The following is a 19225-nucleotide window of genomic DNA, read 5'->3' as shown; positions in this document are numbered from 1 at the left end:
TCTTGTAGCTCGGTGGAAGCGACTGAAGGATTCTGTCAATGACCGCGTCATCCGGGAGATTAACTCCCAGCTGAGTCAAGCGGTTGTGTAACCCAGACATTCTGAGTATGTGCTCACTGACAGAACTGTTTTCCTCCATCTTACAACTAAAGAACTTGTCGGAGACTTCATATCTCTCGACCCGGGCATGAGCTTGGAAAACCATTTTCAGCTCTTCGAACATCTCATATGCTCTGTGTTGCTCAAAACGCTTTTGGAGCCCCGGTTCTAAGCTGTAAAGCATGCCGCACTGAACGAGGGAGTAATCATCAGCACGTGACTGCCAAGCGTTCATAACGTCTTGGTTCTCTGGGATGGGTGCATCACCTAGCGGTGCTTCTAGGACATAATCTTTCTTGGCAGCTATGAGGATGATCCTCAGGTTCCGGACCCAGTCCGTATAGTTGCTGCCATCATCTTTCAGCTTGCTTTTCTCTAGGAACGCGTTGAAGTTGAGGGCAATGTGGGCCATTTGATCTACAAGACATATTGTAAAGATTTTAGACTAAGTTCATGATAATTAAGTTCATCTAATCAAATTATTCAATGAACTCCCACTCAGATAGACATCCCTCTAGTCATCTAAGTGAAACATGATCCGAGTCAACTAGGCCGTGTCCGATCATCACGTGAGACGGACTAGTCAACATCGGTGAACATCTTCATGTTGATCGTATCTTCTATACGACTCATGCTCGACCTTTCGGTCTTCCGTGTTCCGAGGCCATGTCTGTACATGCTAGGCTCGTCAAGTCAACCTAAGTGTATTGCGTGTGTTCCGAGGCCATGTATGTACATGCTAGGCTCGTCAACACCCGTTGTATGCGAACGTTAGAATCTATCACACCCGATCATCACGTGGTGCTTCGAAACAACGAACCTTCGCAACGGTGCACAGTTAGGGGGAACACTTTCTTGAAATTATTGTAAGGGATCATCTTACTTACTATCGTCGTTCTAAGCAAAATAAGATGTAAAACATGATAAACATCACATGCAATCAAATAGTGACATGATATGGCCAATATCATTTTGCTCCTTTTGATCTCCATCTTCGGGGCGCCATGATCATCTTCGTCACCGGCATGACACCATGATCTCCATCATCGTGTCTTCATGAAGTTGTCACGCCAATGATTACTTCTACTTCTATGGCTAACGTGTTTAGCAATAAAGTAAAGTAATTTACATGGCGTTATTCAATGACACGCAGGTCATACAAAAATAAAGACAACTCCTATGGCTCCTGCCGGTTGTCATACTCATCGACATGCAAGTCGTGATTCCTATTACAAGAACATGATCAATCTCATACATCACATATATCATTCATCACATCTTCTGGCCATATCACATCACAAAGCATATGCTGCAAAAACAAGTTAAACGTCCTCTAATTGTTGTTGCATGTTTTTACGTGGCTTCTATAGGTTTCTAGCAAGAACGTTTCTTACCTACGTTAAACCACAACGTGATATGCCAATTACTATTTACCCTTCATAAGGACCCTTTTCATCGAATCCGATCCAACTAAAGTGGGAGAGACAGACACCCGCTAGCCACCTTATGCAACTAGTGCATGTCAGTCGGTGGAACCTGTCTCACGTAAGCGTACGTGTAAGGTCGGTCCGGGCCGCTTCATCCCATGATGCCGCCGAATCAAGATAAGACTAGTAGTGGCAAGAAAATTGACATGATCTACGCCCACAACAATCTTGTGTTCTACTCGTGCATAGTAACTACGCGTAAACCTGGCTCATGATGCCACTGTTGGGGATCGTCGCAGAAATTTAAAATTTTCTACGCATCACCAAGATCCATCTATGGAGTTTACTAGCAACGAGAGAGAGGAGTGCATCTACATACCCTTGTAGATCGCGAGCGGAAGCGTTCAAGTGAACGGGGTTGATGGAGTCGTACTCGTCGTGATCCAAATCACTGATGACCGAGCGCCGAACGGACGGCACCTCCGCGTTCAACACACGTACGGAGCAGCAACGTCTCCTCCTTCTTGATCCAGCAAGGGGGAAGGAGAGGTTGATGGAGATCCAGCAGCACGACGGCGTGGTGGTGGAAGTAGCGGGGATCCCGGCAGGGCTTCGCCAAGCGCAAGCGGGAGAAAGAGGTGTCACGGGAGGGAGAGGGAGGCGCCAGGGGCTAGGGTACTGCTGCCCTCCCTCCCCCCACTATATATAGGGTCCCTGGGGGCGCCGGCCCTGGGAGATCCCATCTCCAGGGGGGCGGCGGCCAAGGGGGTGGCTTGCCCCCCAAGCCAAGTGGGGTGCCCCCCCACCCCCAGGGTTTCCAACCCTAGGCGCAGGGGAGGCCCAAGGGGGGCGCACCAGCCCACCAGTGGCTGGTTCCCCTCCCCACTTCAGCCCATGGGGCCCTCCGGGATAGGTGGCCCCACCCAGTGGACCCCCGGGACCCTTCCGGTGGTCCCGATACAATACCGATAACCCCCGAAACTTTCCCGGTGGCCGAAACTGGACTTCCTATATATAATTCTTCACCTCCGGACCATTCCGGAACTCCTCGTGATGTCCGAGATCTCATCCGGGACTCCGAACAACTTTCGGGTTTCCGCATACTAATATCTCTACAACCCTAGCGTCACCGAACCTTAAGTGTGTAGACCCTACGGGTTCGGGAGACATGCAGACATGACCGAGACGACTCTCCGGTCAATAACCAACAGCGGGATGTGGATACCCATGTTGGCTCCCACATGTTTCACGATGATCTCATCGGATGAACCACGATGTCGAGGATTCAATCAATCCCGTATACAATTCCCTTTGTCAATCGGTACGTTACTTGCCCGAGATTCGATCGTCGGTATCCCAATACCTTGTTCAATCTCGTTACCGGCAAGTCACTTTACTCGTACCGTAATGCATGATCCCGTGACCAAACACTTGGTCACATTGAGCTCATTATGATGATGCATTACCAAGTGGGCCCAGAGATACCTCTCCGTCAAACGGAGTGACAAATCCCAGTCTCGATTCGTGCCAACCCAACAGACACTTTCGGAGATACCCGTAGTGCACCTTTATAGCCACCCAGTTACGTTGTGACGTTTGGCACACCCAAAGCACTCCTACGGTATCCGGGAGTTGCACAATCTCATGGTCTAAGGAAATGATACTTGACAATTGGAAAAGCTATAGCAAACGAACTACACGATCTTTGTGCTATGCTTAGGATTGGGTCTTGTCCATCACATCATTCTCCTAATCATGTGATCCCGTTATCAATGACATCCAATGTCCATAGTCAGGAAACCATGACTATCTTTTGATCAGCGAGCTAGTCAACTAGAGGCTTACTAGGGACACGTTGTGGTCTATGTATTCACACATGTATTACGATTTTCGGATAACACAATTATAGCATGAACAATAGACAATTATCATGAACAAGGAAATAGAATAATAACCATTTTATTATTGCCTCTAGGGCATATTTCCAACACTCATGATGTAGAAAATCTCAAGATGAAAATTTTTGTGCCTAAGGTTGAGGAATCAATTAAAGCTCTTTATGTTTCTATGGATGAAAGTAAGAAAAGAACCGCTATGCTTAGAGCTAGAAGAGAATTTTTAGAAAAAGGATTTTCTAGTGATTGCTTTCATAAAAGTGGAGATCTTAAAATGATTGGTGTTTCTTCTATTGATTCCTTGTTTAGTAAAATTAAGATTGATGAAAAAGGGACCGAAGAAGAGTCAACTTTAGCTAGAAGGTGTCCCGATAATTCGGAGGGTGAAAATCTTGTTGAGAAAATTGATAAAAGTGGGTTTGAAGAGGTCAAAACTTGAACTAGTGATGTGCCCACTCTTTTGGATTACAAAGACTTTAATTATGATAGTTGCTCTTTGATTGATTGTATTTTTTATTGCAATCCATGATAAATTTACCCCATGCTTATGAACAAAGTAAAGCTTTTACTAAACATATTGTTGATGCTATGATGAAAGCTTTAGAAGAAAAGTTGGAATTAGAAGTTTCAATTCCTAGAAAATTACATGATGAGTGGGAACATACTATCAAAGTCAAGATTAAAAATTATGAGTGTTTTGCTTTATGTGACTTGGGTGCTAGTGTTTCTACAATTCCGAAATCTTTATGTGATGTGCTTGGTCTCACCGATATTGAAGAATGTTCTTTAAATTTGCACTTGGCGGATTCTACTATTAAAAAGCCTATGGGAAGAATTAATGATGTTTTTATTCTTGCAAATAGGAATTATGCGCCCATAGATTTTATTGTTCTTTATATTGATTGCAATCCGTCTTGTCCAAATTCTTGGTAGACCGTTTTTACGCACTATTGGTGCCATGGTTGATATGAAAGAAGGCAATATTAAGTTCCAATTTCTAATAAGGAAGGGTATGGAACACTTCCCTAGAACAAGAATTAGGCCACCATATGAATCAATCATGAGGGCATCTTATGGATCTCGAAACAAAGATGACAATACTTAGATCCTTGCTTTATGCCTAGCTAGGGGCATGAAATGATAGCGCTTGTTGGGAGGCAACCCAATGAATAAAATGTACTTTTGTCTTTTGCTTTCTGTTCTTGAGTGTTTGCACAATTATGCTACTATTATGATTGTGTTTTTTGTGTTTTAGTTAGTGTTTGTGCCAAGCAAAGCCTTTAGGATCTTCTTGGGTGATAGTTGCTTTGATCTTGCTGAAAAACTGAAACTTTTGCCTCCAGAGTTACAATTTTTTAAAATCACATAAGTGACGGAAATTTCTGAAGTTTTTTACAGTAGATTTATATACAAATTTCTCAGGTTGTCCTAATTTTCAGAATTTTTGGAGTTACAGAAGTATTCTAACTATTCAGATTGCTACAGACTGTTCTATTTTTGACAGATTCTGTTTTCTTTGCGTTGTGTGCTTGTTTTGATGATTCTATGGTTTTCTTTGAAGAGTTTTTGCCATAGAAAAGTTTGAACATAGTAGATATAATGCAAGATAAAATATGAATTGGTTTTCTACAGTACTTATAGTAGTGATTTGCTTTCTTATACTAACGGATCTCACGAAGGTTTTGTTGAGTTTTGTGTGATTGAAGTTTTCAAGTTTTGGGTGATGTTACGATGGATGAAGGAATAAGGAGTAAGAAGAGCCAAAGCTTGGGGATGCCCATGGCATCCCAAGCTATTATCCAAAGAGAAGCAAGCAACTAAGCTTGGGATGCTCGAGTGGCATCCCCTCTTTCTTCTAACGACCATCGGTATTTTACTCGAAGCTAAATTTTTATTCGTCACATACTATGAGTTTTGCTTGGAGCGTCTTGTATGATATGAGTCTTTGCTTGTTTTGCTTTTTGTTTTAAGTCTTGAATCCTTGCTGGACACACCTATTTGAGAGAGCCAAAATTATGCCATGACTTGTTAGAATTGGTCTCTATACTTCACTTAAATCTTTATGAGCTATGGAATTGCGCTAGTGCTTCACTTATATCATTTTGAGCACGGTGTGCTTTAGTATTTTTGAAGAAATGCTCTCTTGATTCACTTAGATTTATTTGAGAGTTAGTAAAATTTTCAAGAAATTCTCTCTTGCTTCACTTAAATTAATTTCAGAGAAAGAAATATTATGCTCATGATCTTCACTTATATTTGTTTGAGCTTATCAAAAGCAACACATGAAAATTAGTTCCAAAGTGATAGATATCCAAGAAGGATATAATAAAAACTTTCATGAAGATCATTGGACAAAATAAACTTGATTCCTTGTAATAGTTTTGAGATATGATGATGTGATATGTGAGTCATGTTGATGAGTAATTATGCTTTAGTAAGAATATTGGTGTTAAGGTTTGTGATTCCCTATGCAAGCACGAAAATCAATAGTTGTGCAATGAAATTACATCCTACTTGTGGTGCATTATTCGGTGTTAATTATGCCCAATGCTCGCTTATGAGATTATTCGTTTCTTGGTTGGTCGCTTCTCAATCTTTTGCTAGCCTTCATTTTGCACTAAGTATGATCACTACTTGTGCATCCAAAAACCTTTAAACCAGTTTTGCCACATGAGTCCACCATACCTACCTATATGCGGTATTATTTTGCTGTTCTAAGCAAATTTGTATGTGTCATCTCTAATTTTCAAAATAAACTTCTCTTTTGTGTGCTCGTACCACTCATGAACCAGTAGGGGGTGGCTAATATATTTCCATGCTAGATATGTTATTCTCACGATGAGTGTTTATTCACTTGTTATTGCACGAGATTAACACAAAGGTATTAGGGATGCCCAGTCCCGAAATGAAAAATGATTTTACTTTATGTTGTCAAATAATAAATTCCTAGGAAAGTGTTGGTATGGAAGGCACCTGTGGATACGACTAACCATGGAAAGTGAAAGTATGGTTGAAAAAGAAATAAACTTTAGTTTCTGTTTGGGAACCGCCTATGATATATCTAGCATGGAAAGTATTGGGAACTACTCAATCGTTCTCGTTGACAGGAAAAGCATGCCTCCCAAAATGTTTTTATCTCTATGTTTTTCGCTTTGAGCTCTGGCACCTCTACAAATCCCTACTTCCCTCCGTGAAGGGCCTTTCTTTTACTTTATGCAATTTTTATTTTTAATTTGAGTCTCCATCTTCTCTTATAAAGCACCAACAAGGGGCACTGTGATTGTACTTGAGAATTGGGTGTAGCTAATATGCGAGTGTGTTTCATGAATGGATCAATGATTGAGCATGATGGGCTAGGGATAACTTATTTTAGTGTTGATATTTTGAAAGACATGGTTGCTTGTTTGTATGCTTGAGTATTTAAGTCCTCATGTCAAAACTAGACTATTGCTTTGAACCATATAAAAGTCCAAATGTCCAGGCTACAAAGAAAAGAATATGTGATGAACATGTTAGGCAGCATTCCACATAAAAAATTCTGTTTTTGTCATTTACCTACTCGAGGATGAGCAGGAATTAAGCTTGGGGATGTTGATACGTCTCCAACGTATCTATAATTTTTGATTGTTCCATGTTGTTATATTATCATTCTTGGATGTTTTATAATCATTTTATAGTCATTTTATATCATTTTTTGGTACTAACCTATTGACATAGTGCCAGTTGCTGTTTTTTGTATGTTTTTTACATCGCAGGAAATCAATACCAAACGGAGTCCAAACACAGCGAAACTTTTTGTGGATTTTTTATGGACCAGAAGACATACAGTGGGCCGAAGAAGCACCTGGGGGTGCTCCGAGGGGAGCACAACCCACCAGGCCGCGCCTGGAGGCCCAAGCGCGCCCTGGTGGGTTGTGCCCACCTCGATTGCCTCCCAAACCGCCTCTTTACTCTATAAATACCCCAATATTCTAGAAACCCTAGGGGAGTCGACGAAAATCAATTCCAGCCGCCGCAAGTTCCAGAACCACCAGATCAATCTAGACACCATCACGGAGGGGTTCATCATGTCCATTGGTGCCTCTCCGATGATGCGTGAGTAGTTCTTTGTAGACCTACGGGTCCGTAGTTAGTAGCTAGATGGCTTCCTCTCTCTCTTTTGATTCTCAATACAATGGTCTCTTAGAGATCCATATGGTGTAACTCTTTTTACGGTATGTTTGTTGGGATCAGCTGAACTTTGAGTTTATGATCAGATCTATCTTTTTTACCCATGAAAGTTATGTGAGTCTTCTTTGATCTCTTATATGCATGATTTCTTATAGCCTCATATTTCTTCTCTGATATTTGGGTTTTGTTTGGCCAACTTGATCTATTTATTTTGCAATGGGAAGAGGTGCGTTGTGATGGGTTCGATCTTACGGTGCCTGATCCCAGTGACAGAAGGGGAACCGACACGTATGTATCGTTGCTACTAAGGATAAAATGATGAGGTCTATTTATACATAAATAGATCTTATCTACATCATGTCATCGTTCTTATTGCATTACTCTGTTTCTCCATGAACTTAATACACTAGATGCATGCTGGATAGCGGTCAATGTGTGGAGTAATAGTAGTAGATGCAGGCAGGAGTTGGTCTACTAATCTTGGACGTGATGCCTATATAATGATAATTGCCTGGATATCGTCATGATTATTTGAAGTTCTATCAATTGCCCAACAGTAATTTGTTCACCCACCGTTTGCTATTTTTCTCGAGAGAAGCCACTAGTGAAACCTACGGCCCCGGGTCTCTTCTTCATTATATCTGCCTTTGCGATCTATTTTTATTTGCTTTTATTTTCATATCTATCAAACCAAAAATACAAAAATATCTTGCTGGAATTTATTTTATTTGGCGTTCGATCTATCAATATTTACAACTCTCTCACCTCCATTTGCCAATTTCTGGCGCCGTTGCCCGAAAGGGATTGACAACCCCTTTAACACGTCGGGTTGCGAGTATTTGTTATTTGTGTGCAGGTGCTGTTTACGTAGTGTTGCTTGGTTCTCCTACTGGTTCGATAACCTTGGTCTCGTCACTGAGGGAAATACCTACCATTGTTGTGCAGCATCATCCTTTCCTCTTTGGGGAAATACCGACGTAGTTCAAGCCAACATCAAGACTCCATATCCAAATGAGGAATTTGCTCATGGTCAAATACCTTGTCTTTGTCAAACAGTAGTGAGGAATAGAAATTCATTTGGCTGGCTATCCAGAAGCGCTTGCAACGAAGTCTAGCAGAGTCATAAGGATTATAGTCTGAGAAGCCACTAGTAAAATCTACGGCCCCCGGGTCTCTTTCTTATTATATTTGCCTTTGCGATCTATTTTATTTGCTTTTATTTTCAGATCTATTAAACCGAAAATACAAAAATACCTTGCTGCAATTTATTTTATCTCCCGTTCCCGCGAGATCTATCTATCAAATTATTATAACTTTCTCACGTCCGTTTGCCAATTTCTGGCGCCGTTACCCGAAAGGGATTGACAACTCCTTTAACACGTCGGGTTGCGAGTATTTGTTGTTTGTGTGCAGGTGATGTTTATGTAGTGTTGCTTGGTTCTCCTACTGGTTCGATAACCTTGGTCTCATCACCGAGGGAAATACCTACCGTCGATGTGCTACATCATTCCTTCCTCTTTGGGGAAATACCGACGTAGTTTAGCAGACATCACCTCTCGCGGAAGCAAAACCGTGACTCTCGCAAAAGGAAGAAAAGTAGAAAACGCGTTTTTGTTTCGTTTCCGAGAGGCACGGGCGTGACTCTCGTGAAAGCACAACTGTGCCTCTAGCGGAAGCAAAACCGTGACTCTCGCAGAAGGAAAAAAACAGAAAACTTGTTTTTTTGTTCGTTTTCGAGAGGCACGGCCGTGACTCTCGCAAAAAGCAAAACCGTGCCTCTCGCGGAAGCAAAACTGTGACTCTCGCGAAAGGAAAAAAAACATAAGAAAACGCGTTTTTTTGCGCAAAAAAATTCAAAAAAATTTTGGTCCAAATATATTAAGGAAGACCGGTGAAAAACCAAAACATCAAAAAAATAAAAACATTTTAAAAGCCAAAAACGCACGGAAAAATAAAAAACAAATCCGAAGGAAGCCCCCAGAGCGCGACACGTGACGGGCGGCTGAGACCGCGCCAAGTGGCGTTGATCGTTGCGAGGCTCCCGAAGGAGCGCTCGTTAACTAGTTGCTCTCGGTTCCCTGTCTCGCAAACATAGAGGCGTCATGTTTGGGACCTATATCCACGGGAGCTATCTCTACTCCTAATGGAGGAGTTGGTAGCCTGCTATGATTTATTTTTGTCCGGTTTTTATTCATCACCTCCCACCAATTGGTTTTTCTTCTTTCCATTAAAAAACCAAATCTTATTGAAGGAGATATCTTGTTTCGTGCTTACTTTGGCAGGTTCTGATTCATTCCAATCACGTAAATAAATAGGTAATTAGGAATTCAGAACTCGCACCATATATCTCTACTCCTAATGGAGGAGTTGGTAGCCTGATATGATTTATTTTCGTTCGATTTTTATTCGTCACCTCCCACCAACTGGTTTTTCTCCTTTCCATTAAGAAACCAAATCTTATTGAAGGAGATATCTTATTTCGTGCTTACTTTGGCAGGTTCTGATTCATTCCAATCACGTCAATAAATAGGTAATTAAGAATTCAAAACTCACACCGTATATTTGAGATTACCTTCCTCGATAACCTTTCAAAACAAAATGAGATATTCCTCAATAACAAATCAGTAATCCTACGCGCTATGTCATTATTATTATCTCCACTATTAATTGACTATCACAAGTTTCCTAAACAACAAAAGAACATATCTTTTACTTGTGGGCGTACGCATCCTCACACCTCTACGGAGGACGCCGTGCGCGACACCATGGAGGATGTCGCGGCCGGGCCTAACACTTGCGTGATACTCGAGAATGCCAAGGCGTGCATCACGACGTCAAGGACGGCCATGACGGAAGGCGTGTCGCCATACCACCACGTACATGTGTTCGTGGACACAATCATATTATATTTCTGGTCATTAATACACAGAGACACACATACTACATTCTCAAATCAAGTCTATCCATTCAAATGTCAAGAAATTCGTAAAGGAAATGTGTCCTACAATACTTGGTAGTCGTCGTCATTTGTAGCAGCCATTCATGCGAAAATATTTTGGAAATCGAGCGTTGAATCAATTTGAAAGTATAACCATTGATGTAATTAATTAACTAGACGGTTAATTATGTATGCAATTAGTTAGGTCCATTTAAATAGAAAATATTTTTTTGCACCCAATCAATTTTGAAACCAAGTCATTAATGTAATTAATGGTTTAGGTAGACACTTAATTATGCCTATAGATAATTAGAAGTAGAGATTTTTTCCAATTAGGCGGGTAATTAGTCGATTTGGTTGCGGTTAATCAGGCGTGCGAAGAATTAGGTAGGTTGTTAATTATTTGTGTAATTAATTAATTAAGCAAGCAGTTCATCGCTTTGAATCATTTTAAAAGCGTGCATCGGCAAGGACAATCAACAGGCACTAGTAGAAAAAGGGTCAAATGTCAAGCACATTAGTGCCGGTTTGATTTTGAGCCGGCACTAATGTGTGCATTAGTGCCGGTTCCAACGGCTAGCCGGCCGCTCTCATTAGTACCGGTTCGTGGCTAACTTTTAGCACCGGTTCGTGCCACGGAACGGTTCTAAAGTGAGTGGTGGCAGGATGTTGTCAGTCCGGGGCCCCTCCAGCACCTTTAGTACCGGTTCGTGGCACGAACCGGTGCTAAAGGTCGTCGTACATAAACCCTTCGTCCACCCGAGCTCGCTCTGTTCTTCCCCTTTCCCCTCTCCTCTCTGTTCTTCCCCTCTTCCTCTCGAGCTCATCACACATTTTGCCCAAAATTTGTCAAGATTTGAAGGCCCCCATCCATTCAAATGATCACAAAGGTTAGCAACTTTGTCCTTTCATCTCTCATTGCTAGATTAGCTCTTGCAATGCTTTGTATAGTGATTAATTTATGAGTTTAGTAATTTGGGAGGAAATATATGTGCTAGTATTTGATTTATATGCAATCTGAGGTAAAAAATAACACTTAGTTTGCATATGTAGGTGTGGTTTACTTAGTGCCTTCTAAATCTTCGTCGTAACCACCGTCGATCGCCCGCACCATCCCGTCGCCGGCACCACCTTGTGGTGAGCCTCTTGTTCATGAATGTTTTACATTACCAAATTGATGTTTGTGTGATTTGGATATATAGTTACTCGTGTAATTATCTTACCCGTACGTTGTTTGTTATACATAGTGCCATGGTTTTGACATCCGTCCCCGTCGGCCCTCGTCCTTGTTATGATTCGGATGTGGTATATTCTCTTTTAAAACTAGTTATTGCATTTCGTGTTTATGACAAATTATTATGCCCATCAAGTTGGCATAGATATTTTTATTTAGGAGGTTTGTGAACCGAAAATTCCACCCGACCCTATTGTCGAGAGATTAAATTTAGTTGAAAGAGAAAACGAGTATTTGAAAGAAAAATTGAAAAGAATTGAGGGGGAGAAGATGGAATTGGAGTTGCATGTTGTCGATGTCGTCGATGATCACAAGATCAAGATGCAGAAAATGCGCTTGATGATTAAAAAGATTAGAAAATATGCCATTGATAGTGAGGCTTGGTATCATTATGCTGTTGGATCAATTGTTACCTTAGTTGCGATCTTGATCGCATTTGTTGTTGCATTTAAATGCTTTAGTTAGAGAGTTATTTGTTTGTTGTATTTAAGTGTTGTATGAACTTTATGTATGAACTTGTATTAATTTGGTCTTTTCGGTGTTGTGTAATGAAGATGAGCCGACAATGGATGTACGATGACCGATGCTCTCCCGAGTTCATTAATGGCGTGCAAACTTTTATGCTTGCGACTGAGGCAAACAAGCGGGCGGATGATTTTATGCCTTGTCCATGTGCTGTCTGTAAGAATGATCACAATTACTCTACGTCAAAAACCATTCACATCCACCTGTTTAAGTCCGGTTTCATGCCCCACTATAATGTTTGGACCAAGCACGGAGAAAGAGGGGTTATGATGGAAGACAATGAAGAAGAAGAGGACGACGACGACTATCCTGGCCATGGGTTCCCTGAATACGATGATACAACAATGGGGGAAGAAGCTGAGCCGACAATGCGGGAAGAAGCTGAAGAAGAGGCATCAGATGAGCCCGCTGATGATCTAGGTCGGGCCATTGCTGATGGAAAGATAAACTGCGCAAGTGATTTGGAGAAGAAGAAGTTGCAGCGCATGTTAGAGGATCACAAGAAATTGTTGTACCCGAATTGCGAAGGTGACAAGAAAAAGTTGGGCACCACACTGGAATTGCTGCAATGGAAGGCAGAGAATGGTGTATCTGACAAGGGATTTGGAAAGTTGCTGGTAATGATAAAGAATATGCTTCCAAAGGACAACGAATTGCCCGAGAGTACGTACGAAGCAAAGAAGGTTGTCTGCCCTCTAGGGTTAGAGGTGCAGAAGATACATGCATGCCCAAATGACTGCATCCTCTACCGCGGTGAGTACGAGGATTTGAATGCTTGCCCGGTATGCGGTGCATTGCGCTATAAGATCAGCCGCGATGACCCTGGTGATGTCGAGGGCGAGCGCCCCAGGAAGAAGATTCCTACCAAGGTGATGTGGTATGCTCCTATAATACCACGTTGAAACATTTGTTCCAAAACAAAGAGCATGCCAAGGCGATGCGATGGCACAGAGAAGACCGTAAGAAAGACGGAAAGTTGAGAGTACCCGCTGACGGGTCGCGGTGGAGAAAAATCGAGAGAAAGTACGGGAAGGAGTTTGCAGATGACGCAAGGAACGTATGGTTTGGTCTAAGCGCAGATGGCATTAATCCTTTTGGGGAGCAGAGCAGCAACCATAGCACCTGGCCTGTGACTCTATGTTTGTATAACCTTCCTCCTTGGTTGTGCATGAAGCGGAAGTTCATTATGATGCCAGTGCTCATCCAAGGCCCTAAGCAACCCGACAACGACATTGATGTGTACCTAAGGCCATTAGTTGAAGAACTCTTACAGCTGTGGAATGGAACAGGTGTACGTGCATGGGATGAGCACATGGGGGAAGAATTTGACCTAAAGGCGTTGCTGTTTGTGACCATCAATGATTGGCCTGCTCTCAGTAACCTTTCAGGACAGACAAACAAGGGATACCGCGCATGCACGCACTGTTTGGACGATACCGACAGTATATATTTGGACAATTGTAGGAAGAATGTGTACCTGGGACATCGTCGATTTCTTCCGAGCAGGCATCCCGTAAGAAAGAAAGGCAATCATTTCAAAGGTGAGGCGGATCACCGGACGAAGCCTCGCCACCGTACTGGTGCTGATGTACATGATATGGTCAAGGATTTGAAGGTAGTCTTTGGAAAGGGTCCTGGCGGACAACCTGTTCCGAATGACGCTGACGGACGCGCACCCATGTGGAAGAAGAAATCTATACTTTGGGACCTGCCCTATTGGAAAGACCTAGAGGTCCGCTCCGCAATCGACGTGATGCACGTGACGAAGAATCTTTGCGTGACCCTGCTTGGCTTCTTGGGCGTGTATGGGAAGACAAAAGATACACCTGGCACGGGAGGACCAACAACGTATGCACAGAAAAGACGGCATACATCAGGGTCATGCCAGCTACGCTCTTACCAAAGAAGAGAAGGAAATCTTCTTTGAATGCCTGCTTAGTATTAAGGTACCGTCTGGCTTCTCGTCGAATATAAAGGGAATAATAAACATGGCAGAGAAAAAGTTCCAGAACCTAAAGTCTCATGACTGCCACGTGATTATGACGCAACTGCTTCCGGTTGCATTGAGGGGGCTTCTACCGGATAACGTTCGGTTAGACATTGTGAAGCTATGTGCATTCCTCAATGCAATCTCTCAGAAGGTAATCGATCCAGAAATCATACCAAGGTTAGAGAATGATTTGGTGCAATGTCTTGTCAGTTTCGAGTTGGTGTTCCCGCCATCCTTCTTCAACATCATGACGCACGTCCTAGTTCACCTATGCGAAGAGATTAACGTTTTGGGTCCTGTATTTCTACACAATATGTTCCCCTTTGAGAGGTTCATGGGAGTCTTAAAGAAATATGTTCATAACCGTGCTAGGCCAGAAGGAAGCATCTCCAAGGGCCATCACAATGAGGAGGTCATTGAGTTTTGTATTGACTTTATTCCTGACCTTAAGCCGATTGGTGTTCCTGAATCGCGGCATAAGGGCAGACTGGAGGGAAAAGGCACGCTAGGAGGGAATCAACTAATATGTATGGACGGACATTCTCTCACTGAAGCACGCTACACAATTCTACAGAATTCCGCCTTGGTGGCTCCGTATATGGACGAACACAAGAATTTTCTACGCTCCAAACACCCGGAGCGGTCTGATGACTAGATTACACGTGAACAAACCAGGAGTTTCGCCGGCTGGTTGCAGACACGTACCATGCATGACGCCTCTATTGAAGATGACCTGTACTCGCTGTCCCAGTTACTATCTTCTAATATAATGACTTTCAAAGGGTACGAGATAAATGGTAATACATTTTACACGATCGCCCAAGATAAGAAGAGCACCAACCAAAACAGTGGTGTCCGCTTTGACACAACAACCAAGACGGGAAAGGAAACATATTATGGTTACATAGAGGACATATGGGAACTTGACTATGGATGTGGTTTGAAGGTCCCTTTGTTTCGGTGCAAATGGGTCAATATGACACGAGGCGGGGTAACGAAAGACCCGCAGTACGGAATGGCAACAGTGGATCTCAACAATCTTGCGTATGCAGACGAACCATTCGTCCTAGCCAATGATGTGGCACAGGTTTTCTATGTGAATGACATGTCTACCAAGCCGAGAAAAAGAAAAGATAAGGAAGCTAATGCATCATACGATGAGCCAAAGCGCCACATAGTTCTTTCTAGGAAGAGAAACATCGTGGGAGTGGATGACAAGACAGACATGTCAGAAGATTATGAAAAGTTTGATGAAATTGCTCCATTCACAGTGAATATTGACCCGAGCATCATGTTAAATGATGAAGATTTTCCATGGCTACGGCGCAAAGGGACACACACGAAGAAAAAGTTTCACACCCAAAGATCTGGGCTGTGATCGGCTTCACTATCATCACTTTCTTCTGTGTTTCACACCCAGGAGGGAATCTTTGTAATAGTTAGGGTAGTTATGTGTTTTGGCATTTGAAACGCGAAGAAATTTTATGTGCAAACAAATTCTTTGATGCATTTACTGATTTTTTTCAGCTAAATGACCCTGAAATTGAAAAGCAATTCAAATGAACTCAGAAAAGGTTGAAAGTTGGCATGGTATCATAATTTCACCCACATAGCATGTGCAAAAAAGTAGAGAGGGTTACCGCAAAAACTGGATGCACTTCGTGTACAAAATGGACAATCTCTTTCGAAGTATCAGGGTTTCGGACGAAAACTCATCTGTTACAAAGGCATTTTATTTTTTAAATAACCTAAGCATTACCAAATTGAATATAATGATAAAACACACTAATATTAAACATAAAAAAAAGAATCACTGAAAAATCTATTTTCAAAGTTAAGTTATTCACACAAATTTCAAATAATTCAAAATTTAAACTATTCAAATTTGAAAACTACCGGCACTAACAGAAAGTTTGTAATTTTTTATACCTAAAGCAAAAATATTCACAAAGAAACTTTAAATACAGCAAAAAACAACTCAAAAATAAATAAAGCAAAAAAATAAGAAAATTAAAAAGCCCACCTACTGGGCCAGAGCGGCCTGCATACGACTAGAAACCCAACCTGTAGTTGGGCCAGGATGCAGGCCCGCAAGCCCAGTAGGCCCACAGGCCGAGTAGGAGAGGTAGGCCCAGAAGGCCTGCTTTTGAGAGGAGCTCAATGCAGAGCCCGCGCCGGGGCTTATAAACTGGTCTTGGCGCTCCTCAACTAGCAAGGTGGGACTAAACTTCTGCGCCCCTCGCCTGGCAGCGCACCCCCTTTAGTACCGGGTCGTGGCTCCAACCGGTACTAAAGGGTGGTCATTAGTACCGGGTGGTGCCACCACCCGGTACTAAAGGTTGGCGCTTCTCGCCGCTTGGCCTGGCCAAAACTGACCTTTAGTACCGGTTGGTGGCTTCAACCGGTACTAAAGGGGTGTTCTATATAAGAAAACACTTCAAAAAAATTCAGTTTTTCATCTCTCCCTCTACTTCTTTCTCCTCTGCCCCGTCGTCGCCGCCCCCGTCGCCGTCCGTGTCGCCGTCCGTCGCCGTCCCCGTCGTCGTCGCCGGCCCGGCCATCCCCGTCCCCGTCGTCCCCATCGTCATCGTCGCCGCGTCCCGCCCCGTCGCCGCGCCCCGTCGTCCCGTCGTCCCCGCCCGGCCCGTCCCCGTCCCCGTCGTCCCCGTCCCCGTCGTCACCGCCCGTCTCCGTCCCCGTCGCCCCCCCCGTCGCCGCGCCTCGCCGATGAGCTCCTCCCCCGGCCGCCATGTCCACACACACAGGCTCTCAGCGACATGGTCGAGCACCACTTGCCAACATGGACAGCGGACACCATGCGCCCGCGACATGGACGACCTAGTGTTCACCAAGATGGATGACGACCATGCTCTGCAGGATGTCCACATGTTGACGGTCCCCGAAAGTTCGTGGATGAGTACAACACGACACTAGATTGGCGAGGTGGTTCATGCTATAGTTGAAAGGGAGAGTGCTCCATGAATAAGAAGGAAAAAGTAACTAAAGCGACCAAGTGGTCCATGGTGTTGTAGATGGAAAGAGTGTTCCAAAAATATAAAGCGAAACAAGAAAGAAAGAGTATTATAAAAAATAAGTAGGAATGAGAATTAAAACTGGCAAGGAAGGAGGAAGAAGAAGAAGAAGAAGAAGAGGCGTCAACGCGCTGAAGTTGGCGTCAACGAAACGGGTTGGTGGAGAGACTAGGAGTAGAAGATGTGGGGAAGGACGAGGAAGAGAAGAACATCAATTATCCTTCTAGCAATGAATGGTATCTGGGATGGAGGTGGAGCTTATTGGTGACTAGGAATACATTCAGGTTGCCACTTACCTCCTATGTTAGTGTGCATTTGCGAAGTTGAATGGCCCTTTGAGACTGATCTCTATAGTTATTTATTATTTTGTGTCAATAGTATGTGTTAGTTTAATCCACTTTATTATATAGTAAATATGAAAAAATTCATCTTTGTTGCAAGACCAAGGTGAGGTGGGTGTCATTTGATTTTAAAGAAGGAGGCTCCAGCGATAAATGTCCCACTACGGCGGGAAACCGAGTGAGAAAAGGAAGGTCCAAGAGAAAAAAGAGGGTGATACGTTGTGGGGTGGGGTTTTTGTGTTGGATATAACATGGGGATAGTCCGAACAATCGCATTTCTCCCCCATATATGGTCTAAATTTGGGGGAGCTCGGACTGTCCATACGGTTGAATTTTGAAGAGGCTACTAAGCGTTCATTCGATGTCTGAACACGTCCGGACCTTTGAGAACAAATGAACTTTGACCTTATATACAACCTTAATCATTTGTTTAATTAATTTATATATGCATAGCCCGTAGCAATGCACGGGCGTTCTGCTAGTCTCTACTCCTAATGGAGGAGTTGGTAGCCTGGTATGATTTATTTTCGTTCGGTTTTTATTCGTCACCTCCAACCAAGTGGTTTTTCTCCTTTCCATTAAAAAACCAAATCTTATTGAAGGAGATATCTTGTTGCGTGCTTACTTTGGCAGGTTCTGATTCATTCCAATCACGTCAATAAATAGGTAATTAAGAATTCAAAACTCGCACCATATATTTGAGATTACCTTCCTAAAATATAGACGTAATATTTTCCTCGATAACCTTCCAAAACAAAATGAGATATTCCTCAATAACAAATCAGTAATCCTGCGCGCTATGTCATTATTATTATCTCCACTATTAATTGACTATCACAAGTTTCCTAAACAACAAAATAACATATCTTTTACTTGTGGGCGTACGCATCCGCGCGCCTCTACGGAGGACGCCGTGCGCGACACCATGGAGGATGTCGCGGCCGGGCCTAACACTTGCATGATACTCGAGAATGCCAAGGCGTGCATCACGACGTCAAGGACGGCCATGACGGAAGGCGTGTCGCCATACCACCACGTACAGGTGTTCGTGGACACAATCATATTATATTTCTTGTCATTAATACACAGAGACACACATACTACATTCTCAAATCAAGTTTGTCCATTCAAATATCAAGAAATTCGTAAAGGAAATGTGTCCTACAATACTTGGTAGTCGTCGTCACTCGTAGCAGCCATTCATGCAAAAATATTTTGGAAATCGAGCGCTGAATCAATTTGAAAGTATAACCATTGATGTAATTAATTAACTAGACGGTTAATTATGTATGCAATTAATTAGGTCCATTTAAATAGAAAGTATTTTTTTGCACCCAATCAATTTTGAAACCAAGTCATTAATGTAATTAATGGTTTAGGTAGACACTTAATTATGCCTATAGATAATTAGAAGTAGAGATTTTTTTTCCAATTAGGCGGGTAATTAGTCGATTTGGTTGCGGTTAATCAGGCGTGCGAAGAATTAAATAGGTTTTTAATTATTTGTGTAATTAATTAATTAAGCAAGCAGTTCATCACTTTGAATCATTTTAAAAGCGCTCGTCGGCAAGGAC

Source organism: Aegilops tauschii, chromosome 5 (assembly GCF_002575655.3).
Source record: "Aegilops tauschii subsp. strangulata cultivar AL8/78 chromosome 5, Aet v6.0, whole genome shotgun sequence".
Taxonomy (NCBI): Eukaryota; Viridiplantae; Streptophyta; class Magnoliopsida; order Poales; family Poaceae; genus Aegilops; species Aegilops tauschii.
The sequence above is the reverse complement of the archived record's forward strand: the minus strand, read 5'-3'. Positions refer to the sequence as shown.